This window comes from Leuciscus leuciscus, assembly GCF_965113295.1.
Source record: "Leuciscus leuciscus genome assembly, contig: HAP1_SCAFFOLD_364, whole genome shotgun sequence".
Taxonomy (NCBI): Eukaryota; Metazoa; Chordata; class Actinopteri; order Cypriniformes; family Leuciscidae; genus Leuciscus; species Leuciscus leuciscus.
This window is the reverse complement of record NW_028118375.1, coordinates 30,001-42,061: the sequence shown is the minus strand read 5'-3', so window position 1 is coordinate 42,061 and position 12,061 is coordinate 30,001. Positions and strand designations below refer to the sequence as shown.

General features: G+C 37.0%; 1 long non-coding RNA gene across 1 annotated transcript; it reads right to left on the bottom strand.

Annotated features, from left to right (window-relative positions):
• Window positions 1–495: 495 nt before the first annotated feature.
• On the bottom strand, window positions 496–4,355 carry LOC309491570. Its single transcript, XR_014203189.1, has 3 exons — window positions 4,281–4,355; window positions 3,719–3,881; window positions 496–1,099 (listed from the first exon to the last, which is right to left on the bottom strand). It is a non-coding gene; the product is annotated as an uncharacterized lncRNA (long non-coding RNA).
• Window positions 4,356–12,061: the final 7,706 nt, after the last annotated feature.

Here is a 12,061-nt window from a genome sequence, read left to right as displayed (position 1 = left end):
ATTTTTTAAGTAATGAAGCATTAGTTGAATAAGACAAGTGGACTACGTTCAATGTACTTAAGCCCATAATGGAATGGAATAGAACATTTAAGTTGAATGTACTTATAACCGAGTTACAGTAACTGAAGATACTTAGTTTAAACAATCATTCCCCACCCATTTATTTAACTCAGCTTGTTAAGTAAGCATTACTCCATTACCAATTCAACTAAATTATATATTCTAATGGGCCCAACTTAACTTTTAGTTCCTGAAACTCAAAATATCTTTCAATCAATAGAGCCATGTAAAATACACACATACAACTGCAACATTACACTGATCCAATTATATTTTTATTGAACATGTCTTTTTTTTAGCAACAAAAGAAACAATGCCATGGCCTAATAGGCTTCTAGTGTGTAGTTTCCTCACATACTGTATTTTTACAGCACTAGTACAGTAAAAAGCATTTACAGTACTCCACTGTAATTACCAAATACAGTATAACCCACATACTTTTACAATATTAAACTTGTCTACAGCAATAAATTGTATTTTACAGGGAATGCTGCTTTTATAATTACATAATTAAAATATTATACGTTAAGGTTTCATAAGAGTAGCCACACTAGGAAAAAGAAAACAACATTTGGTTAAAAGCAAAGATCAGAAAATTGCCTTCTGTGAACATGTTGGCTGAATTTTTTAAAACATAAAATGCAATTTTAACACTTTAACAACAAACAGGTATAACTAAGCGCTTAATTAAAGGGATAGTTCACCCAAAAATTTTTAATTAGCACATGATTTACTCACCCTCAAGTCATCCTAGGTCTAGATGACATTCTTCTTTCAGACGAATACAATCGGAGTTATTTAAAAAAATGTCCTGGCTCTTCCAAGCTTTATAATGGCAGTGAAGTGCTGTTTCTGTTTTGAAGTCCATAAAAGTGCAAACGAAATCCCATTCAAAGTCTGCAAGTTTTCGCAGAAGTGAGGAAACCTGTAGGCTTACAGTGGTGTTCTTTTTTTTTGCATAACTTGGCCAGTTTTCTTTGAAGTTACTTGTCCTTTCTTTGTTTTTGATCCACGTTCAGGATTGATGTCAAGAAAGCGTCTAAAAGGCAGAAAAGAAAGAGAAAAAAAACAATGAAATATTATGGACTGAGTTTATATATTTTGACAGAGAGAGACAGCACAAAAGACGTGTAAATAAAAACCAGATATCGGTTTTAACGACTAATTTGTTTGGATAAAACTAAACAACATGAAAAAAAAAATGCAATATTGGATGTTGTGATCAATAACTGATATTTCTTCTGCCCTGGTTAAAATACATCAACTCAATGTGTCTGTTTACAAGCGCACTGTCAACTAACTAAACTTTTGGAAGTGGGGTTGCCAGATTTAAAGTTTATTCTACAACTTTTGTCTACTCATCACCCAGCTCATTAACAATATCATCCCCTCATCAGGTCCCATCAGAGTATCAGTGGAAAGGCAGTCATAGACTCTCAGTTTATATAGAGCACACATTGCCAGAATCCAGCCCAAACCTTTGTGACAGAAATAATTTAACTTAATTGCAAGCCTTGCAATGTGAATTGCATACATGACTACATGATAATGTTAAACATGACATTTACCAGACTAAAATGCATGTTTGCACCCAAAAATGAAAATTCTGTCATTATTACTCACCCTCAAGACTTTCGTTCATCTTCGGGACACAAATTAAGATATTTTTAATGAAATCTGAGAGGTTTCTGTCCCTCCATTGACATCAATGTCATTGCAACTGTCAAAGCCCAGAAAGGTAGTAAAAACATCAGTAAATAGTATATAACAACGTTGGTTCAACCTTAACCCTGGAGAACCCAAGAACACTTTTCTTCTTTGGAAAATTATGAACTATGCATTAAATTACTTCTATAAGTTCACTGAACACCAAAATATCCACTTTTTAAATTTTAACCCTTTATTCCCTAATTTAGGATTAGGGCCAAATTTGACCCATGGGCTTTAGGTGTATCATTTCACAGAATAACAATAACAAACACCGTCAATGCAAACTATTTTAAATTTAGGAAAATAATCAGTCAACCACACAGCTACATTTAACAATGTTTTTTTGTTGTTTTTTTTTGCTTTATTTGTTGCATGTTAGAACTGGATATCAAATGTACAAACACTTTGGCCAATGGAAACAAGAACACAAGGCCAAAATCACGACTGAAAAAAACTAACACCATGGGTCTTTGCTTATCCAAAAATCTGTTCTGCTAGAGAGAGGAACTCACACTATCATCAGCTTCAAGTTGCTCCAATACTTGTGTTACAGTGACCTTTCTCTGCTGCTTTCCCTGTCCTGAAAAGGGAGTGGCCATACTCCCTGAAAAGATATACTACTTTATTTATTTCAAGGCTTTAGCCAAACACAGGACTGTCACCATTCTCCATAAAAGTCACTCAAAGAACCAGAGGGTCATTTTTGACCCAACATGTTTTTAACCCATACACCCAGAGGGTCATTTTTGGCCCATCGTTTTTTGAACTAGCTCAGAGTTGCTAATTTATCCAAAAATAATATAAAACATACTTCTAGGCATTCTGCAAGCTAATACTAAATAGATGAACAAAAAATACACAATTTTACCATCCGCTGGTTTGCTGAGAAGACGATTTTGTTTGGCTAGGTTTCCAGCTCAACAAAACAGCATGTGGTCAGCCATCATATTACTACCACTCTGGCACTTGTGAGTTCAATATTCATCCACTAGGTGTCTCTATGCAGGGGCCAGAAGTGGCACTCTGGGCTTTTGAAGTAAAATTTGACCATTTTTTTTTTTTTTGGGGTAGCAGCAATTAACAGGGGTCAAATTTGACCCCGTGGTTTTGTGCGCAAAATAACCCCAAAATAACAACATTGTTGAATAATCTCTTCTTTTCCATGTCATTCTCCTACACTGTTGACGTAGTGTAAACAGTGCAGCGCTTATGGATTGTACATCAGAGCGTAGGCTCACTATTGGCTAGCTCCTGGGTCATCACACACGACCAGAGTCGGCCAATAATAAGCCTATTATCACTGTAAAGCTGCTTTGAAACAATCTATATTGTTAAAAGCGCTAAGGTGACTTGACACTGTTTACACTACGTCAACAGCGTAGGAGAATGACATGAAAGAGTAGAGATTGTTGAATAATGTCGTTATTTTGTTTTTGTGCACAAAAGGAATTCTCATCGCTTCATAATATTAAGATTGCACCACTGTAGTTACATGGATTATATAAACGATGTTTTGACTACCTTGAAAGTTGCAAAGACGTTGCTGTCTATGGGTGGTTCAGAAACCTCTCAGATTTCATCAAAAATATCTTATCTTTGTGTTCTGAAGATTAACAAAGGTCTTACAGGTTTGGAACGACATGAGGGTGAGTAATTAATGACAGAATTTTCACTAATCATTTAACTGAAAACAACTTGCACTGACATATCTTAAAATATGTGACTGCCACTGTTTTGTCTCGAGATGCACACCAGTAATGTTTTTTTTTTTTTATTAGACATTTTTGTAAAAGCTGCTTAAATACCCTAATTTGATTAAGGCCTAGACCCGGCTTAAGCTAAGCCCAGTATGGAAACCATGGCCATATTGTTTATACCAGTAGTCAGCTATTTATATATTATTATATTTATAATATTTATATGAATGGCAAATATGCTAATGACTAACCTCTGAACAAACTCAAGGTGCTGCCTCTTCCTGGTACTGCAAGCTGAACTCATAGGAGGAGGCAAACAGCACTGCCAGGCCAGTGATGAAGATGCTGTGATCCTTTCACACACACCTTGACCTTCCAAACGTAATGTCCAGCACTGGTCGCTTAGAGATTGACCTGTAATTAAAAAATGTTTAAAAAAAATTAATGAATAAATAAATAATATTAATAATTAAAATAACTATTGTGGGTTTCACTGTGGTTCGATGTAGTTGTCTATTCATAGTTCTATGAATAAAATTTTTCACCTAAACATTAAAATTGATTAGGGTTAGAATGTTAAAACGCACTGGCATATTATTTTGCTTGTTTTAAGCATAAACTCACTTAATTTTGACTTATTCTTTCAGAAAACAATCCAATTTTTACTTGTCTATTAAATGCTTCTTCATAAGAATTTTAGATATCTGGACTGGAAACAAGAAAAAAACACTAATTAAGAAAAACATATTTTGCAGTGGGGTGAGTAAATGATGGCTTTTCATTTTAGGTTAAAACTACCCAATGTTTACATACCAAGCAACATAAAGTGTGGACTCCACTGGCAAATGTAGATTGCAGGACATCAGCGTTGCAAATTCCTGAAACAATTTTTTAAAAGGACAGCACAACCATGATCAACAGAACCAAAACATAAAACATTACAGATTAATGAGATTTGTTGAATAATCTCTACTCATCTGCTTTAAGGATAACACCGTCTAACTTCTCTTTGAATGGTGGGAGTAGTTGTAGGACCATGGCATGGCAATCAGGAATACTAGCCTACATTTAAAAACAACATTAGGAACATGGATTTTCTTGTGCTAGCAAAATTCTGACAACGATTCAAAAGCACGATCACAGAACTGACAATTTTTTTTTTTTTTTTTTCACACAGATAGACTAACGTTATAACTGTAGTAACTACTACTTAAAAGCACTTACATTAGCACTGGACCGTCATCAGCTTCAAGGTGCTGGATACTGAAGGAGAGGTTTGATCAGGTTGGTCTGAAAACACTGCTGTGGTGGACCAGTATCCTGAATTTAAACCAAAGGTCACTGAAGGTGCAGCTGAACATGTTTAAGCTCCAAAACACATACCCAACCAGTTCAGAGGCCGCAACTATTCTGAGGAATCAGTTGCCTGAACTTCGTGGCCTTTTCAACCAAGTAGAAGCACTTGTACGACTTCTTGTGGTTGTTCCTGCCTCTGCTGAAGAGGAGAGGAGCTTCGGTGCTCCGAGGAGGTTGAAGACCTGGCTGAGAAGCACAATGTTGCATATTCACATTGTATCAGTCTATCACATTCACAAAGTAATACTGGATAAAGTCAGAAAGGAAAACATTTGCCAGGAGTTTATCCTGGTGAATAAGTACAGGAAGCAAGTGTTTTGTTCTTTCGTGTGAGAAGACGAGACAGGACAGTATAGAAGGGTGGATAGTTAGGATACATGGAGAGATGTGATTGAAAGGATAGATGGAGGGCAAGGAAAAATGTTCTTTATATTAAAGTTAAATGTTTGTTTTTATGTTTGTGAGATAGTGTGACAATCTTGCAGCTTGTGTCCCAAATAAGTAGTGCATCTATTGTGTTATCAATTTTCCCATACTTTTGGATTACAGAAGTAATGATTACAGATCGTTTTATATTTTCAGGTACAGCGGTTCGTTTTAAATAAGTTTATTTAACAGATTTTATTCACACACAAATTGGATTCAAATAAAACATTTGGAGTTGGCTAAATTAGTAATGTAAACAGAGCACAAACAATTAGCCTAAGTATATGAACTTATTTTAACTAAGTTAACAGTGCATAATTGTTTACAGTGCAGCATGAAAGTTCTTTGATTCTTTATTTTCTCCTCATTAATTCCACACAGCTTCAATAAAGGTTCAGCACATAAGCACAAATGAGTACACTGGTGTTTTCATGGGTGTGTGGTCTAAAGCAACGCATATAATAATATAAATCAATATATAACATAACAGAAACACAATTCAATAGGCTAACTAAACAGATGCATACAATGAGATGTAGCAGAAACACTTACATGAACAATAAGCAACATCATTTGAATACATGAACACAAATCAATCACTACTTCTATGTAAAGCTTCCTTAAACAAGGAATATCAACCAACATAATAAATTGACTTCATCAAACAGTTAACATGAGCTGAAGTACATAAATCAAGTTGGTACTATACGCACACATCAAACGTGAGGAAAGCATGCATGAGTCTGTTTGCTACACTCACTCACTCCATGCGGACTGGTGTTTTCTATCGACGCTAATACTGAACGCCCCCTGCTGGAGATTGGCGGAGCAGCGTCTTAACGTGCTTTGACAGCGCGCTGTTTTTAGCTCAAATTTTAGTCTTGATGTGTTCCTGGACTCAAAAAACTGTAGCATATAAATTGCAATGAATTAATTAATTAACCTTTATGTATCCAGGCAAGTCACTTAAGAACAATATCTTATTTTCGACAACAGCCTGGCAGGAGAGATCTCCTGAAATTCGAACAAACATGATGAACAATGAATTATGATATATTTTAAAATATGTGATATGTGTATTTTTAATTGAATCGACACACTACCTTTGATCATTGAAAAAAAAAGTTTAGAAATTGTTTGGTTTGATTTCTTCCTGCCGTCGACTACTCAATGAAAGAACCATATTTGTATCGAGAGCATCGGTTCCCGAGCAGACTGTGGAACATCTACGTTTACACTAGTAGTGCATTTTCGTTTTAAAACGCATACATTTATTTAGCTACGGTTAAGCCTGCCGTTAGACTATTTAGACCCGTCAGTCAAGTCCGAAGCAAGACACGCAAGTGACATATTGCGTTATGGCAACGAAGTCTCAGACTGACAGATACATAAAAATAAAGGTGAATTTAGGCTACTTTAGTTTTGAACGTACGTTATCATGTTAATTATAATCAAATTGATTTTGTTTTATTGACCACAATATTATCACTGATATTTGTTTGAGATGGGCACATTTGATTAATTTTGGGGGGAAAATTAATGCACAGCAAGCCGTGGATTTTCCCTTACATATAAGTTTATAAAGATATACATTTTCTGTCAAAACAATAGCAGTTATCTTTGCAAGTTTCATTCGAAAAAAAACATTCGAAAAAATCCCTTGGCAACCGGCCGACGCGCGTCACTACTCGTGACGTCACAGGCAGAGTCGCCCATAGAACTCTTCTCTGGTTTTCTAGCAGTTCAGTTGATTTCTGGTCTGTAGTACAAGCGATCTGACTAGTATTTCTGTTACATCTGTGGTGAAAAATTGCTCTAATTGTTTTATATCTCTCGATCTGTGTTATATCTCATGATTTTTAGTATTTCATTTCGATCTGTGCAATTTACGTTCAGTGAACTTGTGATAAGTTAGTGACAGAACATCAGAGAGACATCTGGAGCAATGGGTCAGTGCAACTCTCACAGTTACATTGTAAAGGAAGATGCTGCTGCATCTGTGTCGCCAAGGCCTGTCCCAGAGAAAGTAGAGAAGAAGAAGAAAGGGAAGTTCCTTAGATGGGTTTTGTCTCGGAAATCCAAGAACACTTCCACCGAAGCCCAACAGAGTCAGTGCAGAAATGACAGCAGCCAACAGCCTGAGAGATGCTCTGATGTGGAAGCTGAACACAACAGCGACACTGAACACAACTCAGTGTACAGCAGGCACAGCTGTGTGTCTTCTCCCACCAGTGTGCCGGATGGTGATAAAGACATTACCAGGCAAGAGCAAAGTGGCATCATCTCACACAACAGCAGTCCTTCTCTGCCTGTGCCATCTATGACTGAGGAGAACATCAACTCAGCTTCGACATCGGATGACATTTCTTGGAAGAATGAGGATGAAATTATCCATATAAGTTCAAAGGGAAAGACAGGTCAGTTTATATAACAAGCCCCAACATGACTCATAAAATGTGCAAAAAGTACCTACATTTTAACATGTTTTTCTGGACATTGTCTTTATTATCCAAATGAAAATGTGAACTGAGGATGGATTTTGGTTGTGTGAGGCACCACAATAATGTGTCCATTCTACAGCTATTTTTAATGTGAATTTTTTATGTTTTTTTGTGGTTTATACTGTAAATTTTGTATGTCCCTCTTTTTTTTTAACAGGGGAAGTCTTGCAGCACTATGAAACTATGAAAATGCTGGGTAGAGGATCATATGGATGCGTCTACGACGGGATCCGTTTGTCTGATTCAAGAAAGGTAGTTTTTTTGCACTCTTGGAAGTTGGAATTTAAATTCATTAAAAGTTACATCAAGGTTAATTACTGGAATCATGTGACCTCTGCACATATAGTTAATTAATTGTAAAACATTCTTACAAAAAAATTCTTATTTTTTCTTTCCCTTGGAGAACAGGTGGCAATCAAACATGTGCTGAAGACAGAAGCCATGGAAAATGTCCGTATTGTAAGTAGGCAATTCCTCTCTTCGTTTTATTACTCTCAGAGTACACAGTCACATTAATAATAGGACATTTTAACAAAATTTTGCAGTCACAAAAGGACCATTGTCAATAGCGTATGAACTTCCGAACCAAGCAGCTTTCTGTTAGTCAGCACAGTTCATTCGCGTGACTTTACCCTCACGCAAAAATTCCCATTAAAATGACAAAATTTTGCCCTGAAAATTTTTGCCGGTCGACAGTAAAAGTGACCGAAACTTTAGTAACTATTTCCAGTATTTCAATTACTTAACTCTTCAAACCTATACTTACCCAAATGCAGGACATAATTCTGTAGTAATTCATTTAAATTAAACCATGTCCCCTAATTATCTCACTTTTGTATAACTATTATCTCTCCTGTAGGGTCTATTCGGCAAATCCCCTCCAAATGAGGTCGCTATGATGGCTCTTATGAACAAAAATCCCAGTGTTCCTCAAATAATAAAGCTGCTGGACTGGTACGAGACACCAGAGGAATATCTACTGGTCTTAGAGCGGCCCACGCCATGTGTAGATATGAGGATATTTTTACTGCAAAATGGTGGCATCCTCAAGGAATCGACGGCACGAGCTGTGATGCGTCAGGTTGTCACTGCTGCAAGAATATGCAGTGAGAGGGGCGTCTTCCACAGCGACATCAAGCTGGAAAACCTGCTCATCAACCCGAACACCTTGCAGGTCAAATTAATAGACTTCGGTTGTAGCAAACGCTTGAAGAAGTCTTCTTATTCGAAATTCAGTGGTACGTATTATTCCACAAATCTATGGTGAATAAATCGACAAAAAGCTATGGAAATACAAATTCATTGCAATGGACGAAATCTTGTTCTTTCTTCCAGGCACAAGAGATTATGCTCCCCCTGAGTGGGTCAGGCATGGAAAGTATCATGGCAAGCCTGCAACAGTGTATTGTTTAGGCGTACTGATGTTCAAGATGCTGTCTGGGAAGTATCCTGGCGAGTACCGGTACCTCCCTCAGATGTTTGGTGAGCCCTCCTACACAGAAGACATTTCCAAAGGTGAGAGCATGTGGACGGGTCATACAGGAACTTTTATTACTGCTTAAAATAATGTGAGCAGTTACACAAAGTATAACACTTACAATAATAACCGGACATCTCTCCCCTCTTCACAGAATGCAGGGATCTGATCCATTCATGCATGGAAAGTAATCCAGCCAAGCGGATTAATATGGAAAAGATCCTCCTCCACGACTGGTTCCAGGTATCGATCCTCACCTAAAAATGTTTGGAAATAAGATACCGTCATGAGAGGAAGAACGAGAAACAAAAGAAACCCAGAGAGTAGGTAAAGAAAAAACCTCATGTGCCTAAAAGAAAAAAGGTAAGGAAAGGAAGTATATGTAAGCGCTTTGAGGTCTCAGAAAAAGCGCTATATAAATGTAACGAATTATTATATATATATCCATATATGCAATCACAGGTCAAAGCACAGCTTACATGCACTATTGGTTGACGATGAGACGCTATAGTCGCAGGACAAAACACCGCTCTTCCGTTCCGATAACAACATTAAACAGGTTCTCCCCACTCAGTGAATCACCCACTGAGAATCCTGTTGATTGTGCCCTAGTTATTGGTGATTCTATTACACAGAACATGAAAATAGAGACACCAGCCACCATAGTCACATGTTTGCCGGGAGCCAGAGCGCCTGACATCAAAGCAAATTTAAAAGTGCTGCTGGCTAATGCTAATCGTAAATTCTCTAAGATTATTATTCACGTCGACACAAATGATGTTTGACTCCGCCAGTCGGAGATCACCAAAATTAATATTAAAAAGGTGTGTGAACTTTCCAGTACGATGTCAGGCACTGTAATTTGCTCTGGCCCCCTTCCTGTTCGCAGGAGTGATGAGATACTTAGTAGATTGTGTTCACTCAATGGCAAAATAATATAGAATTCATAGACAATTGGAAAAGTTTTTGGGGCAGACCTGACCTGTTGAAAAGAGATGGTATTCATCCCTCCTGAGATGGTGCTGCTCTTCTCTCCAGTAATTTGGCTCATAGTCTTAGAGATAAAACATGACAATCTGCGGCTGGTTTCACAAAGATAGACTTTGACTATGGCTTAGATATAGTAGATAGTCAGACTTCAGATAGACATCTAAATCAGACCGTTGCACAAAGCACTTAAGACTCTGACTATCTTAAGTAGGACTACACTGCAATGCATTCTGGGTAAAATAAGACATTTTCAAAACAAAAAACATGGCGGATCGAGTAAGCGCATTCAACCGCTCAGTGCAGTTTACCCCAGCGGAAAATATGTGTTTGTTGGAGTATAACAGTTACAAGGACATTTTACTTGAAATTTAGCGGAGAATGTAGTAACAAGAAGAAATGTTTAATTTGGAAAAAGATTGCTTCGACAGTTAAAGGGATAGTTCAGCAAAAAATGATATTAAACCCATGATTTACTCACCCTCAAGCCGTTCGAGATGCATATGTCAATCATTTTTCAGACGAACACATTTTCAGTTATTTTAGAAAATGTCTTAGATCTTTCAGTGGTTATATGTATATTTTTACGACAAAACCGCACGGATTACACCCTCAGAAGGCCTTCGTTTATCCCCCTGGAGCCGGATGGATTAGTTTTGTGAAGGATGCATGCACATTTTTGGGACTTGAAGGAGGTGGACCCCATAACTTGACATTATAACCACTGAAAGATCCAAAACATTTTCTAAAATAACTGAAAATGTGTTCGTCTGAAAAATGATTGACATATGCATCTCGAACGGCTTGAGGGTGAGTAAATCATGGGTTTAATATCATTTTTGGCCGAACTATCCCTTTAACAGCGTTAAGCCGATCACTGAGCGGAGCGTTAAAGACGTACAGAAAAGATACAAAAACATGGTACAAGATACCCTGTATACCACCCATGACACAGAAGCTTTACTGAGACCCACTGTGTCACCAACAGCATTCAGAAAAGTTCCTGTTGCATAAAATCTCAACGCAGTGCAAACCTGCGCGCCATTCGGCGTCTGTCCGCTGCGCCCATCAACGGCTCAGGACCTTGTTCAAAATCCTGCTGTGCCACAGAGCGCCATTTACATTTTTGTCTCATATTTGTCTAAAATCGTCGTTAATGTATACTGACTTCACCCTGTCCTGCAATATACATTTAGTTTTACATTCATTTAAGGAAATCAGCTGTGTGGATGAAAACGGCTGATGTTATCGGATTTTCAGGTGATATTCTCAATTCATTCAGTTAACGGACGCTCTGAGGTAAAGTGTTCAGACTGCAGACTTTAGTTTGCAACGATTGTATTTAATTGTACAGTACAATCATAACATAGTACAGACATTATCTTAATTCCATAATGTCCTTAACCCTTGTGCATTGTTCAAATTCACTACCCTTTCGTTATGTTCGTGGCTGAAAACAGCCACTACTTTAAACTGCTGTAAAAATGTATCAGATAAATATTTTTTTCAATTTTTTTTGCATAAATCTATTAATCAACCTCAGTCCTGATCAAAACTACTAAATGTTTAAAACTCTTTAATTGCCAAATTCATAAATGATGTCACTGATTTTTGAAAAAAAAAACACAAAATGACTTATTTTCAATATAAAATGTGAATGTGGACTGGATTTTTTTTTACCTTTTATCACAGTCTTGGACATGTCAAAGATTAGAAATAACATTGGTTTTGATGCATTGTTAGTTTTTGTGCAGCATCAGATTTTTACTTTTTCTCTCTCATTTACTGTTTGTGGCTGTTTTTGCACCATAGACTTCCATTATAACCACATTTTTTGATTGCAAAGC